Source organism: Mauremys reevesii, linkage group 1 (assembly GCF_016161935.1).
Source record: "Mauremys reevesii isolate NIE-2019 linkage group 1, ASM1616193v1, whole genome shotgun sequence".
NCBI classification, from domain to species: Eukaryota; Metazoa; Chordata; order Testudines; family Geoemydidae; genus Mauremys; species Mauremys reevesii.
In genome coordinates this window covers 51,615,492-51,631,410 of record NC_052623.1, presented here as the reverse complement: position 1 = coordinate 51,631,410, position 15,919 = coordinate 51,615,492, and the positions used below count along the sequence as shown (strand labels likewise).

The window sequence follows — 15,919 nt, the reverse complement described above, 5'->3', positions numbered from 1 at the left end:
ACTCCTGTCCAGACAAACTCTTGCAATTGCATGTGCTTCCACAGCTTCACCGTGATCTCCCCCGCAAATACCGTGCCGATAGGCCTAACGTTGCTGGAGAATACGGTGTTAGGCTCTGTCCAGTGTCAAAGGAGGATTCTTTCAGAGAGAGAGAGAGCATTGCTAGAGCACTGGTTGTTTTGGGAGAATCTGGAAATGAGCCAGACACACCCTCATCTGTGCAGGCATGGTTCAGCTAGCAGTGAAAGGGAACAATCCAATCAGGTACACAGATGTTGTTTTATGTTTTTCCAGCCAAAAAAAAAAAAAAGGTTTTATCTCCGTGCCAAAGCACGAGATATAGAGATGCTGGGGAGTGCGGCATTCTAGACACTTGGCAGGATTTCAAAGGATGTCTTGCAGGGCCCAGTTATAGCTATTCAGGGCCTTGCAGTTGGCAAAGAGTGGGTGAAGGTGCCATGTGTTATGCCAAATACTTAACCATTCTTTCCTGCGAGAGGCTGAGATTCAGTTCTCTGCCCCGTGTGGCTCCAGGGGAGGTAGGTGTGGCACAGAGAATGGTACAAAGCCAATGTTCTGCAAATCACAGTTCAGTCCCGGCCTGAGGAGGAAATCAAGAAGTGAGCTCAATTTAGTAAGATAACCCAGATCTCGTAAAAGAGATGACGACCTTCTGGGCTCCATGAGCCAGAGCCAGGGGGAGGCTGGTCGGGAGAAAGATGGACTCAAATAATTGGGTTCTCAATATATTATACCAGAGGTGCTGAGGGCTATTTGGGTTTGGTCCTACCTGTAGATTTTTGTATATAGGCTGCTCAGGTAATTTGTTAACCAGTTCTTGAAAATGTTTGCTCTGAATTCTCTCTTTGTGCCAGTTCTTTTTTGGGAGCAGAGGGGAGCATCCAAAAATCCTGATGAATGACACCGGTTCAAAACAGGCTCCTGTACATTTAGCTCTTTCCCCAGCGAGCAGCATCACCAAATCCTTTCATCACCCCTTCTCGCCATCCCTGGTCTGTTTATATAGCCTCCGTGCCCTTGCTACTTTATATTCTGGTGTCCATAATTGGACTCAGTTGTCTGAATGTTGTCTGAGTCCTACACACTGTGCTAGAATAGTATTTTCTGCCATCTCTGGTGCTCCTCCTGATTGTATATCCAAGTGCTTGCTTTGTTACTTTGACAGCAGCCGTACATTGTGCTGACAGTTTCATGATTCTTTCCTCTGGCTCTTTCTCATTGTCAATAATTATTGGCTAACTTGCCCTGTGCTACACTGTACCCACTTTCTCCTTGGATGTTACAGGCAATGTCCTCTTCCACTTTCTTCTGTCTCGGAAAGAATCTCTGCGCGTTTCTCACAGCTCCCAGACAGTATGCAAGGCCACGTTGAGGCTGGCTAGAGTCTGGGACTGCTTGCACTTAACTGCAAAGTAAACTTGATTGATCAGAGGCAGAATCCATCATTTACCTGCTGTGCATTAAAGACGCACATTTTTCTCATTCTCTCATGCAGAATATAGTTAGCAGATGGGAGGGAGCATATGGCCTAATGTGAGTGAATGCAATCCAAACCCAGTGGAAATGGGCCAGCGTCACAGAGGGGTGCGGGAGGAGAGAGGAAGCACGCATGTGTACATGCACATGTTGCGGGGGAGGAGGAGGGGAGACTCGGTAGCTCCCTGGTATGGTTCTTCCTCCCCACCCCTGTATCTGTGGAAGCTCCTCTGCTCTTGTTGCGGCTCCAACTCAGCGAGGCACGTAAGCTTGTGCGCAGTCCCCATTAAAGTCAATGGGACTAATCTAGTTAAGCCAGTACTTAATACTTTGCTAGAGCAGAGCCTCTGAAGTGATTGCACCAGAAGCCTGGTGGGGCAAAGCTGGCAGATGGCCACTCTCTGGAGCATCACCCTGCAGCAAATCCATGGGGATTTCCCCTTGGGAGATGGTGATTTCCCCCTTTCCCCCCGCCCCCGCCCTGCTCTCTGTCTCTCTCTCTCCTGTACAGTGAACCCACCCACACAAAGCTTGGTGGGAGTTAAAGACAACTACCAGCAGGAGGCCATGACAGCATAGCTACACAGAGCACTGTGGGGCAGGGCAGTGTGTCTATAGGAATAACTACACATGGTTTATGAAATAACAAGTTCTTTTCACGGGCTTGACTTTTCTAATCCCTCTCTATAAGTTCGCCAAGAAACCCAAAATGTCAGAGCCATTACACATAAAGCCAATCCCTAAACCTCACATATAACATAAAAAGATATAGTATAAAAGAGAAAACAATCTGCTGAATATCATAAACAATCTCAGCATCTCTCTGCAGCCAACACAGATCTAACCCTACTATCAAATCCAATTCCAACAAAACCAAATTGGGCTGTTGGTCATGATGGTCCCTTCTGTTCTGGCCTTGAAATCTATGAATTCCCCCTGTGTGTTCCTTCTTCATAGACCATGGGGGAGAATTGCATTGGTTCAACATGCTTGTAACACTTGCTGCTGTGTAGTAAGACAATGATTATAATCAAATATCATGCTTCAGGGCTTCAGATGGTTGCCTGCAGGGGTCAGGAAGGTATTTTTTGTTGTGTGGTTTTCAACCCCAAAGGTATGTCCCTAAATGATGTAACACTTTAAGTCTTACCCATCCCTTGTAACACTGAAAGAAACATGCAAAATTAAGGATTACCCACCCCATAATGTGTTACATAATTTGTGGATTGCCCCAAATACACAACTGGCCAGATGTATTCTGGGCCTTCCCCCTCTTTACCCCCAAACCTCCCTCTGAAGCATCTGGAGATTGGCCACAGCAGGAGACAGGACACAAGAAATTCCACTGTAGGGGCCTCAGATATTGCTGGTACCTTATTCTTCCCTGTTCTCTGCCTGTGGCACACAACAGTTTAGTCTTTAGTGAGACTAAAACATTTCAGTTCTCTGAAGTCTTTGGGCTCAATTGGGGGTGGGGGGTAAACTGGGTGAAATGTAATGGCCTGTGTTATGCAGAAGGCAAGATTAGATGATCACTGGTTCCTTCTGGCTATGAAATGTTACCTTTGCAAGTAGCCAGATTGTCTGAGGCATTAAATAAGGCAGATGGAGGAAACTTCATGTGGTGCAAGAAATACTTGAGCTATATTCTTTGAAAGTGCGCCATTGTGTTCTTTCAGGGAAAGGGGATCATTTCGATTCAGATGTACTGCTAGTATGATCATTTATTACTGATCACGTGTATTGCAGTAGCACCTAGAGACCTCTTCTAGGTTGTTAGCCCAGTGTGCTAGGCGCTGTACAAGCACAGAGGAAATGATAATCCCAAGACAAGCCAATGTAGGGTGTGTGTTTGGCAGGGAGAGAGGGGATGTGTGGAAGAGAGGAAGGGGTAATAAAAACAGTAGCATGTTCTACCACAGATTTGCTATATGCCACATTTTTAGCCAGTCAGTAGCAGTAATGACTATAATAGCAACATGAACAATAACTGGCAAGAAAATAACTGCAACCACTACCACATCCTGGCCAAATCTATTTCAGATATTATTGAATATACATAGATGTAACTAACTTGGTGTAAGGAGCTGTGACATGAAGCACCCCTGTGTTCACACCCTACGCAGTATTGTAATAATCTTTGTACAAAATATGCCATGTGAGATATCATTTGAAAACTACCAACTCACTGATCATTAATATTCTTGTGTGATGTATGTCTGAGATGTGTATTGAGAGTCTGAGTTTATGCTGGAATTATAACAAAAGGATGTGTAGACCAGGTGTGTCAGCGGGAGTCAGAGGTGAAAGTAAGCCGGTCCGGTACGGGGTACTGGCAAGAGCCAGTACCCCGTGCCGGACCGCATCGACTTCCACGGCGGGGATTGAAAGGGCACTGGGCTGCCCGTGGCTGCAGGCAGCCCAGAGCCCTTTGAATCCCGGCCGCAGCTCTGGCGGCTGGGCTGGGGCGGGAATTTAAAGGGCTCAAAACTCCCCACGGCTGCGGGCAGCCCAGAGCCCTTTAAATCCTGGCTGCAGCTGAGATTTAAAGGGCTCAGAGCTCCCCGCCACTGCGGGCAGTCCAGAGCCCTTTGAATCCTGACTGCAGCTCCAGCGGCCAGGCCGGGGCTGGGATTTAAAGAGCTCAGAGCTCCCCGCCACTGCGGGCAGCCCAGAGCCCTTTAAATCCCGGCTGCGGCTCCGGTGGGCAGCCCTGAGCTCTTTGAATCCCAGCCACGGCTCTGACAGCTGGGCTGGGGCCAGGATTTAAAGGGCTCCAGGCTTCCCTCAGCGGCAGGAGCTCTGGGCCCTTTAAATCCCTGCCCCAGCCCCGCAAAGCTCGGGGTTCCCCCTGGCGGCCAGAGCCCCGGGCCCTTTAATTTGCCCCTGAGCCCCAGGGGGCTCCCAGCCACCTCTGCAGCTGGGAGCCCCTGGTTAATTTAAAGGCTCTGGTTCTCCCAGCCACAGCTGGTTCCCCAGGGCCTTTAAATCTTGAGAGGCCACGCCCCTTCCGGATGAGGCCACGCCTCTCTCAGGACTCCGGCAGTACCGGTAAGTCCTGTAAATTACTTTCACCCCTGGCGGGAGTTGTTAAACATGTTTATCCTAAACATAAAGAATGTGTGTTTACCTCAATTTACATATACACAGTAAACAGACCCATCAAACTAACAATGGAAGGGGGCAAACCTCACATTAGGAAAGGGGGGAGGAGACAGCCTGGTGTCTACACTCCTGCAGGGAAGAAAAGCTTGGTCTGGGTTTTAATGCTCACATAATAAATTGCAAAGGTTTACTGGTGGGGGTGGGGGGCTGAACCTCAAGTGATAAGCAACTGAATCAACTAATTGTCTACAGTATAGCGTGAGGTATTTTCTAAAAGCTAATGACAGACTGGTGATTAATATTGTGCAATGTATGTGTTAACACTACGTAAGGAGTTATGGATACTCGATATTAGGCTGTACAGTTGGCCCAGATACAAGGGAGTGTCACAGCCATTTACCTGTCTCCTATGTAAATTAAGCATGGTGGAATCAGAAACAATGGAAGCCCCATTTACATACAGGGGGTGGGAAGCCCACAGGAAGGGAAGAACAGCATGAGGCCATCCTGTGGTCATTGAACTTTGGAAGATATAAGCAAGGACAGAAGCCATCTTTGGCATCCATCACTAGACAGATACAAGAGACCAGAGCTCTTGCAAGCTGAGAAAGATGGGTCCTTCCACCAATGAAGGGATGGAGTCTCTGGAGCTGAATATATGTGAGAAATCTGCTTAGGTAAAAATCTTTCAGCTAAGAAGCCAAGGGAAGACAGCACCTTGTATTCTTCCCCTCAGTCAAGATCTTCCACAAGTCAGCCACAGCTGGAAGGAAGAATGGTTAGTGAGAGAAACCATTTGGAACAAAGCCTGTATCTTGCTAGAGTGTGTTTGACATTTAGAAGCATGTTTTGTTTTATTTTACTTGTAACTCCTTCTTTCTTCATTCCTTGTACTTGAATTCACTATAGCCTGTGTATATTCTGTTAATACATTTATTTCATTTTTACCATAAACCAACCCAGTGCAGTGTTTAAAGGGAAGGGTGTATTTACTGTGTTAAGTTAATAAGCTGTGATGTGTCTTAAAGGAACCAATGAACCATATTATTTCTCTGAACTGTCCAGGAGAGGGCTGGACATTGCAGAGCACGTGGTTCTGGGAAAATTTGGGACTGGACAAATGTAACCAAGTAGTCGTAGGTTTCAGTGTGGTAGCCGTGTTAGTCTGTATCAGCAAAAACAACGAGGAGTCCTTGTGGCACCTTAGAGACTAATGAATTTATTTGGGCATAAGCTTTCATGGGCTAAAATCCACTTCATCAGATGCATGGAGTGGAAAAAAACAGTAGGCAGGTGTGTATATACACAGTACCAAGGCTGGTGGAAGCCAGAGTGAGGACTGGGGGCTTGAGGCAAGCTGCTGGAGTCAGAGCTGCTGAACCAGGGCCATCTAGCACATAGATGCTCAGGGTGTGCCCTGTAGGCTGGTTGTGAGTGGCCCAGTTTGGGAGCTACAGGTACAACAGCAAAGTACTGTAAGGCATCCAGTGTTCCAGGGCAAGTGGTGACACCCCACACTGGTGTGATTTGCAGCCCTGAACTGTGACACCCTCTGACAGAAGCCTAGACCATTTCCATCAAATATGACATTGGCTAAATGCAGTTACCCAGCCTACTGATGTCATGAGAGCTCATCTGACAGCCAGCCAACTCCCTCACACAGCCTAATTCTTTGGGTAGCCCAGGTAGCTTGAGAAGTGTTGTGCAGAGACTTTCTGAAGAATGGGTTTCTCTCTCACGTCACTGATTCCTATGGCATTTGGCAAATTTTGTTTTCTTTCAAAGAGAAGCAGCAGTACATTCCGCAGCTCCTCTTTGAGGCATTATCTGAAGCCCTTTCTGCTCCCAACGTCATTCTCTCACTGCCATGGTTGTTCACTGCATGACTAAAACACATGTATTGTGGGTGGAATGCCCCATAAGAGGGATTTGGTTTTGCCTTCAGTAGCAATAGCCCATACTATGAAACATACATTTTTGTATTCTCCTCTTTCCTCCTGGAAAACTAACAGCAGGGATTAGTCTCTCAGTCTTAACATTGCATTCACTTTTTTATTTAATTTTTCAATAAAGAAGAACAAAATATAGAGAGATTCAGCTTGTAAGTTCAGTCAGTGGAATTCCCTTGAGCTCACAAACTGAGCGGACATGAAGTTACTCTGTTTGCAAAGTTTACACCAGCTTTAAGTGCCTATTCCTTAAACCAGTGGTTTTCAAGCCCTGGGTCGCGACCCAGAATTGGGTCGTGGAATGTAAGGCACTGGGTCGCGGCGGCTCTGGTCTGGTGACCGGGCCGTTAAAAGTCCCATCAGTGGTGCTGCCTGGCTAAGGCAGGCTAGTCCCTACCTGTTTTGACACTGCGCTGCACCCTGGAAGCAGCCAGCAGCAGGTCCAGTTCCTAGGCAGGGGGGCCATGGAGCTCTGCGCGCTGCCCCTGCCCCTAGCACTGGCTCTGCACTCCCATTGGCTAGTTCCCAGCCAATGGGAGCTGGGGGGTCGGGGTGGGGAGCAGTGCCTGTGGGCGAGAGCTGCGCAGAGCTGCTTGCACACCTCCGCCTAGGAGCCAGACCTGCTGGTGGCTGCTTCCGGGGCGCCGTGTGGTCCGCAGTGCTAGGAAAAGGCAGGAAGCCTCCCTCTGCACACTGGCTGCACTGCTGACTGGGAGCCAACAGAAGTAAGCCCCTGCCCAAATACCGCACCTCAATTCCCTGCCCCAATCCCGTGCCTCAATCCCCAACCCTGTGCCCTCCCAAACCCAGACCCCGTTCCTGCACCCGAAACCCCTCATCCCCAGCCCCACCTCACAGCCACCCACACCCCAGCCCAGAGCCCTGACCTCCTCCTGCACCCCTACTCCAGCCCTGAGCCCCACCCCAACCCAGAGCTCCTTCCTCCAATTTTCTTCAACTGTGTCGCCAGAAAAAAAGTTTTAAAACCAGTGCCTTAAACCACAGGCCTGACCTACATCTAAAACTTAGGGTTGACATAGCTATCTCACTTGGGGTGTGAAAAAGTCACACCTCTGAGAGACGTAGTTAAGCTAACCTAAGCCCCAGTGTAGACACCACTAGGTTGATGGAAGAAGTCTTCCATGGGCCTAGCTACAGCCTCTCAAGGGGGTTGATGTATGGCAGCAATGGAAAACCCCTTCCGTAGGCAGCTACGCTCTAGCAGAGTAGATGCAGCTGTGCCATTGTAGCGCTTGTGATGCGGACATACCTGGAGGCTGCAGCCCTGCATAGCTTAAGAGCAGAACAGGAGCAGGACTGAAATCTCACAGAGCTCTGAAAGCCCTATAATTTGGCTTTTGGAGCAAACAGATGCATCATGAACTCAGCCATCTGTAAAACTAGGTCCTTAAGGAGTTGAGACAAACTGCTTTAACTCATTTCAGGCCCCTTAAGCACTTCAGGAAGTTTTAAGAGCTTAAGTTAGTTTAACAGTGACCTTAAGTGCTCAGGAACCTTACAGTCTGTGAAAGCAGCTGCTAAGCCAGTCCGAAGGCTGTAAACAATTAAGCTTCTCAACTCAAGGCTAAAGTGGTTTAGTACCCGCCCTTCACTTGAAACTGCTTTGAAACAAGCAGAAGTCAAATGCACCCGTAGGCACAAAATCCTGGCTTTAAACATCCACAACCTTAAAAACCAGTATTGAGCCGAGCTCCTAAGAAGCTGGCTTGTTTACAAGCCACAAGCCATTTTCAAAGCAAGCTAAATTTGAAGCTTATATCTTAACGTTCCAAAGCCCATCATCATTTTTCAAGTAAGAACATGGAAGGAAGGATTTTCCATGCTCTCATAAAGCGGTAACCATTTAAAAAGTCAGCATTTACTCCCACTTCCCACGGAAGCTGGTGGAAATGTTTGTGTTTTCAAACTGTGGGTGATGAAACATTTTCCAGTAAAATGTTGATGGTAAATACTGAACCTGCTGTCGTCACCACCCTTTCCCCTCTGTACTTAGAATGGGAAATAGTTATGATACCAGTGTGGCAGGAAAGGTATAAATCTAGGTAGAGTTATCTCGTACTCTCATCCCGAGGCTCTACACATGTGAGTGGTCCTACTGAAGTCAATGGGACTACTCATGCCTGAGTGTCAATAGGATCAAGGCCGTAGATACCGGTCACCAGTGACAAAGTGGCATTGGCTTTTTAGTGGCCCCTGTACAGGGCTGGCCCAAGCCCCTCACCTGAGGCTTCTCCCCCGCACCTCCCCCTGCGTGCAGGGCTGGTGTCTGGTGTTGCTGCTCTCTGGAGCCCTGCCTGTCCCCCACCCAAGCCCTGCCTCCCCCCTGCGTAGGGCTGGCATTGCTGCTCGCCACCCCGCCCCCAGGTTCCTCCATACCCATTTGGAGCATTTGTCCCATTTGCTCTTGCTAGGGCGGCAGGCAGGGTGCCTTCGGCGGCTTGCCTGCGGAGGGTCCGCTGGTCCTGCGGCTTCGCTGGACCTCCCGCAGGCATGCCTGGACCTCCCGCAGGCATGCCTGGACCTCCCGCAGGCATGCCTGCGGGAGGTCCGCCGAAGCCGCGGGACCATTGGACTCTCCATGCTTGGGGCAGCAAAATGTCTAGAGCCACCCCTGATTAGCCCTCTTTGCCACAGCAGAGGGCAAAATAGAAACCACATTTAAGAACTGCAAAACTAGATAGTGATATTAAAAAGAGAAAAATGGAGCCAAGAAGAAAGCAGCATAAGACACCAAAGCAGCATTAAGAGCCCAGTGTGACGCTAGCCTGAACAAATTGGTCAATATAAAATGCCGAGTAACGCAGTTTCTTCTCCTTTAGAGACGGTTACAGCCCTGTTGCGGCTATTTCTCTTTCCTTTCAGCTGTGATGACACCTTGGAGGGCAAACCATGAGAAAGAGACACAAGTGAGCAGCTGTGCCCTGATGTGAAGAAGCCGACAGAGGTGAGCAATACGAAGAGGATTGGTTACTGCTGTACTGCGGGGCATACACAGCCCCTGTTAAAATTCTGTCCTCAAGCCGGAGAGCGGTTTTGGATGACTTCCCTCCCTCCCCTGGGATCACCCCTCCGCTGGATGCTGCCAGTTAGCCCTGCCAAATGTGCCTTATCCTCAGGGCTCACAGAAATGCTAACAAAGAGCACTTTTCTGTTGCAGGGCATGCAGATAGTTCACCATGCAGCAGGTGTTTTCCTAAAGGCCTTCACCCACCCACCTTTTGTTTCAAATAGCACATACTGAACATGGTGCTGTCCTGTGCTTGGTACAGTTTTCAGGAACAACCTGTGAAAATTTCCAGCATCCCAAACATTCCCAAATGTACTTGCAATATGCTGGTTTGCCAGCCAATGCTGTCCCCTTCCTGTGTCATAGTTAACAGGAAATTTGGGCCTTAGCCCATGAAAGTCAATAGGAGGCCATGTCTTAGTGGTAAAATGAGAACAAGGATGGTCCAGTGGTTTGGGCAGTCCCCTAAGATGGGGGAATGCTGGGTTCCAGGCCCTGCTCCGTCACTGGCTTCCTGTGTGATTGTGCACATTGTAGCACTAGAAAATCCTGGGAACAGCACTGCTATCTGCAAAGACAGGTGGACTCCCTGTACAATGAATGGGGTGCGATAGGTGCCTTAGACTGCAATCCAGAAAAGCCTGAATGTTCGGTAAGGAGCTGTCTGAGCTAGCCAGTGGGAAATGCAGACCAGAGGGACGTGTGCCAAACCCTGCCCCTTAAGTTCCTAAAGCTGGGCTGTATGAAATGTTAGTTTGTACTGACTTCGCTAGTGCTTTTTATGTCGCCTGGTGTAAAACTAGGCATATGTCTAGATGAGTTGATGTACCCCCCTGGAAGACCTCTGCGTGTCCCCAGGGGTACGTGTACCCCTGACTGAGAACCATTGGGCTACAGAGTCATTCTCTTTTTCTTTCCCAATGACTATACATGAATTTATCAACAGTGGAACAGCGTCAAGAGGCGAGACTGAAGGAGTCCCACGTCAGAACAACCCCTAGCTTCGTGCTTGGAGCACTCTCCTGAGAGGCGGGAGACCACTGTTCAAATCCCTGCTCCTCATCAGGCATAGGAGAGGAATTGAGCCTGGGTCTCCCACAGCCCAGGGGAGTGCTCTAACCATTGCCTAATTGTTATAAGGTGGGCAGTGCCAGAGCTGGCTCCAGGCACCAGCTGAGCAAGCAGGTGTTTGGGGCGGCCAAGGGGAAGGGGCGGCACGTCGGGCTCTTCGGCGTCAATTCGGCAGCAGATCCCTCGGTCCCTCTCGGAAGGAAGGTCCTGCCGCCGAATTGTTGCCGAAGAAGAAAGGGGCGCGGTGGAGCTGCCACCGATCGCGATCGCGGCTTTTTTTTTTTTCGCCGCTTGGGGTGGCAAAAACCCTGGAGCCAGCCCTGGGCAGTGCACACCCCTCCCCTGCCAGATTTTGAACAGGACTCAGTCTGATAGGTGACCTCTGAGCTTGCCTACTGGATTGGACCCCGCACAGGAGAGAGGAAGGCATATGCCTATCTTCCCCTAGTTTGTGGATCATCATAGAATCATAGAATTCAAGATCAGAAGGGACCATTATGATCATCTAGTCTGACCTCCTGCAAGATGGCACCCTCCATAAACTTATCTAGCTTAATCTTAAACTGAATTTCCTGACTGACAGTTTATATCCGAGACATCCCTAAATGACTAACAGGCCTATTCTAGGATGAAGATTATCGGGCCCCCGATTACTTCCGTTAAGCTTAGTTTGGTTTCTACCTCAGCTCAGCTACCGTAATGTCCCCCCCCCTTCATTCCATCCCATCCCTCCTATATCTATCCCTTCCCTTCATTAGCCTCCATTAAAGACACAGATAGTATAAGTTCCAGATATTTGATATTAATTTAGTAAAATTAGCCCTTTCTAGTCTCAGATGCACTATTGATTATCCTCCCATTTATTTAAGCTGAGCCCTATTATTATTACTAGCATTTGTTTTTGCCCAAACAGACTCCGTATTGTCCATTGCAGCGCTAGTTATCTCATTACATTTTACCTCATTATTGATATACCACCATGTTTCTGTTATTCCTCTCTGGCTATATCTGTTATCTTGTTGTCCCAGTGTCTAGTTTAAAGCTCTTTAATCAGATGAGCCAGCTCAGATGAGCCAGCCTCCTAGAAGTCTTCTCCCACCTAATCCTTGGGCTTAGGTGGGAGATAGACATCCAGATGCCTAGAGTCACAGGCACTGACTTTCCAATGTGTCGGGGTGCTCGACTCCCGTCTCTGCGCCAGGCTCCACCCCCACTCCATGCCTTCCCCTAAGGCCCCACCCCACCCCATCTCTTCCTGCCCCCACTCCACCCCTGCCCTGCCTCTTCCCACCCTGTTCCACTCCCTCCCCCAAGCACGCTGCACCCACGCTCCTCCCCCCCAGAGCCTCCTGTATGCCGCGAAACAGCTGATTGTGGTGGGCAGGAGGCGTGGAGAGGGGGGCAGAGGTGCTGATTGCCGGCGGGAGGCACTGGGGGGGAGCTGATAGGGGGCTGCTTGTGGGTACTCAGCATCCACCATTTTTTCCCCTGTGGGTGCACTGGTCAATGCCTATTCTTAGAGTGAGAGAGCAGTGCACATGCACAGTGGCAGCAATTCAGGCTCCAAGGGAACTTTTAGCCTGAAAATGTAGGTGCTGAGTGAGTTTAGGTGCCTACAGGGTTTGATGGGCAGTTTGTGGATCTCAGTTGAGCCTAAAACTGAGACGTAGAGATGGTCTATAGTCAGAAATGAGGTCAGTATAATTACTTCGTTCAGGGGTGTGAAAAATCCACACTCCTGAGCGACACAGTTAAACCAATCTAAGCCCTGGTGTAGACAGTATTAGGTCGATGCAAGAATTCTCTTATCAACCTAGTTACTGCCTCTCGGGGAGGTAGAGTACCTTCGTTGATGGGAGAACGCCCATGATTGTGACTCTCGGTAATGTGCCAGACATCATAGATAGATTTGTAGCAATGGGGTTCCCGAACTGCAGTGAAGTGATAGACGGCACGCATGCACCTATTTTGGTATCAGCCCACCTTGTCACAGAGCACATCAACTGAAAGGGCTACTTTTCTATGGTTACACAAGTGTTGGTGGATCACCGGGGGCACTTCACTGACATCAGCGTGGGCTGGTCAGAAAGCTGGAAGCAGGGACATTCTTTCCTGACTAGTGGATTATCATTGGTGACACAGAAATGCCAATAGTGATTCGGTGGGTGGGGGGTGCAGGAGAATCAGCCTATCCCTTGCTTGTAAATTGGATGAAACTCAATAAGGACAAATGCAAAGTACTCCATTTAGGAAGGAACAATCAGTTGCACACATACAAAATGGGAAATGACTGCCTAGGAAGGAGTACTGTGGAAAGGGATCTGGGGGTCATAGTGGACCACAAATTAAATATGAGTCAACAGTGTAATGCCACTGCAAAAAAAATGAATATCATTCTAGGATGTATTAGCAGGACTGTTGTAAGCAAGACATGAGAAGTAATTCTTCCACTCTACTCCACGCTGATTAGGCCTCAACTGGAATATTGTGTCCAGTTCTGGGCACTACATTTCAGGAAGGATGTCGACAAATTGGAGAGAGTCCAGAGAAGAGCCACAAAAATGATTAAAGGTCTAGAAAACATGACCTATGAGGGAAGACTGAAAAAAATGGATTTGTTTAGTCTGGAAAAGAGAAGACTTGCGGGGGGAGGAGGAAGACATGATAACAGTTTTCAAGTATGTAAAAAGTTGTTACAAGGAGGAGGGGAAAAATTGTTTTTCTTAATCTCTGAGGATAGGACAAGAAGCAATGGGCTTCTTGCAGCAAGGGAGGTTTATTTTGGACATTAGGAAAAACTAGGGAGGTTGTGGAATCTCCATCATTGTAGATTTTTAAGAGCAGTTTAGACAAAGACCTGTGAGGAATGGGCTAGATCAGTGGTTTTCAAACTGCGTATCACGACTCAAAACTGGGTCACGGAATGGAAGGGACTGGGTTGTGGCGGCTCTGGTCATCACTGCCGACCAGGACGTTAAAAGTCCCGTCAGTGGTGCTGCCTGACTAAGGGAGTCCCTACCTGTTCTAACACCACACTGTGCCCCGGAAGTGGCCAGCAGCAGGTCTGGCTTCTAGGTGGGGGAGGGGCACAGGGCTCCGCGCGCTGCCCCCGCCCTGAGCACTGGCTCTTCACAGTTTCTGGCCAATCGCAGCCGGGGGGCAGTACCTGTGGGTGAGAGCTGCATGGAGCCGCTTGCGAGTCACTACCTAGGAGCTGGACCTGCTGCTGGCCACTTCCAGGGCGCAGTGCAGTCCACGGTGCCAGGACTGATAGGAAGCCTGCCTCTGCACCCCTGCTGTGCTGCTGACCGGGAGTTGCCCGAGGTAAGCTCACACCCCAACCCCGTGCCCCAATCACCTGCCCAAGTCCTGAGCCCCCCCAAACCCAGAGCCCCTTCCTGCACCCCAACCCCCTCATCCCCAGCTCCACTCCAGAGCCTGCACCCTGATCCCAGAGCCCTGACCCCCTCCCACACCCCAACCCTCTGCCCCAGCCCAGAGCCCCCTCCCAAACCCTGAACCCCTCATTCCCAGCCCCTCCCCGCACCCCTCATCCCCACACCCCAACTCTCTTTGCCCCAGCCCTGAGCTCCTCCCACACCCAAAACCCCTCATCCCCAGCTCTGTTGGGTCACGGACATCAACAATTTTCTTCAACTGGATTGCCAGAAAAAAAGTTTGAAAAGCACTGTTCTAGATAATACTTAGTCCTGCCATGAGTGCAGGGGACTGGACTAGATGACCTCTCAAGGTCCCTTCCAGTCCTATGATTCTATGATTCCCTGGCTCATGAAGCTGTACACTGATCACCTTAATCACACCAAGGAAAGAGTCAACTACAAGCTCAACAGGTGCCGAATGACAATTGAATGCTTTTGGGAGATTGAAAGGACTCTGGTGTTGTTTACTTAAAAGATTGGATCTCAGTGAGAAAAATATCCCAATGGTGACAGCTGAATGTTCTGTCCTGCATAATATCTGTGAGGCAATGCGGGGGAAGGCGGAAGTGGAGCGGCTATCTGCTGAGTTTGACACAAAGGCCAAACTCAAGGGTCATTACAAGAGCTCAGTTTGGAGCTAGTCAGTTGAGAGAGACTTTGTAAAAGCACTTTAATGGCCAGCCACATTAATATGCTATGCTGGACTGTGCTCAGGCCAGGAAGGTTTGGGTGCTGTTAGGAATTGTGTAATGCTTGCTGTAAACCTATAAATATTACCCTGTGTGTTTTTCTGTAACTGTGAATGATGTGGTGCATGCTGTACATGTGCACACATGCCTCGTGTGTTGCTGAACTCTGAGTTCTGTGGTGCTGTACACTTACAAGTACTGGGTGCTTTAAGGTACTTAGAAGATGTTACAGATGTTGGTGAGGGCTGGCTTTTTATATAGTTCAGGTGACATTTCTATGGTATGGAAGCAGACATACCATAAGTTCCTGATTTAGTAATGTTAAATGGGCTAGGTACCATGATCTTTGAAAAGTGCTGAGGATGTAGTTGTTTTAATAGGGTTTTCAATTTGTTTGTTTGTTTAATTACGTGGCAGAATGGATCTTTGTGTTTGGTTTCTGTGACATGGAGACCACATTTTCAGGAGTGCTCTGTTCATTCGTGACAACACTTGTTTGCATTTGGTGCCCAGATACATGATTGGGAAATGCAAAGCAAATGCTGTTTGTGCTCAAATTGCTAATTTTTCCATGGGCAAAATATGTAACCCCCAAAGGAGGTAACCTAGATTCCTGGGGCCCTGTATGCTGGTACCTCAGGGAGACACACACTGTCCCTGGTAGGAAGGGGAGCCAAGGGCAGACTCAGAGTCTGCTCCCCAACCAATAGAGAATGAGATGCCCTTCCCTGGGAGCTCAGGGAAGGGAGGGGGCAGGGCAAGGGTGTTCAGTTTTGTGCAATTAGAAATTTGGTAACCCTAGTGGGGAGTTGATGAGTCCCAGGCCTGCCTGTAGGGTTTCCCCTGAGAACTGGCCTCTGTGGACCTGAAAGCAAGATCTCCCAGCGTGAGCCTTTCCCTCTCCAAGGTGACTCCCAGTTGGTAGAACTTTGTTGGGAAATCTGCCCCCAGCAAGCTGAGTTAGCCCTCCAGCTCCCTAGGTGAGATCAGTCACCACATGGCCAGCTCTGTTCTGGCTGCTAATTCAGGGCTGCTGCCGCCTGAGCACTGGAGTAGGAGACAAAAGTTTGGATTTCAGTTTCGTAATCCACATCTTGAGCCCTGCACCCCTCGGAACCAGAAGCAGCCTGATTCCTGCGT

General features: G+C 49.1%; 1 long non-coding RNA gene across 1 annotated transcript in view; it reads right to left on the bottom strand.

The window, feature by feature from the left end:
- Positions 1-489: 489 nt before the first annotated feature.
- The window catches only part of LOC120399456, a 32,599-nt gene continuing 17,169 nt past the window's right edge, over positions 490-15,919 (bottom strand). Inside the window, exon 5 of the long non-coding RNA XR_005595178.1 lies at positions 490-601. This is a non-coding gene — a long non-coding RNA (uncharacterized LOC120399456). The remainder of the gene's footprint in view (positions 602-15,919) is intronic.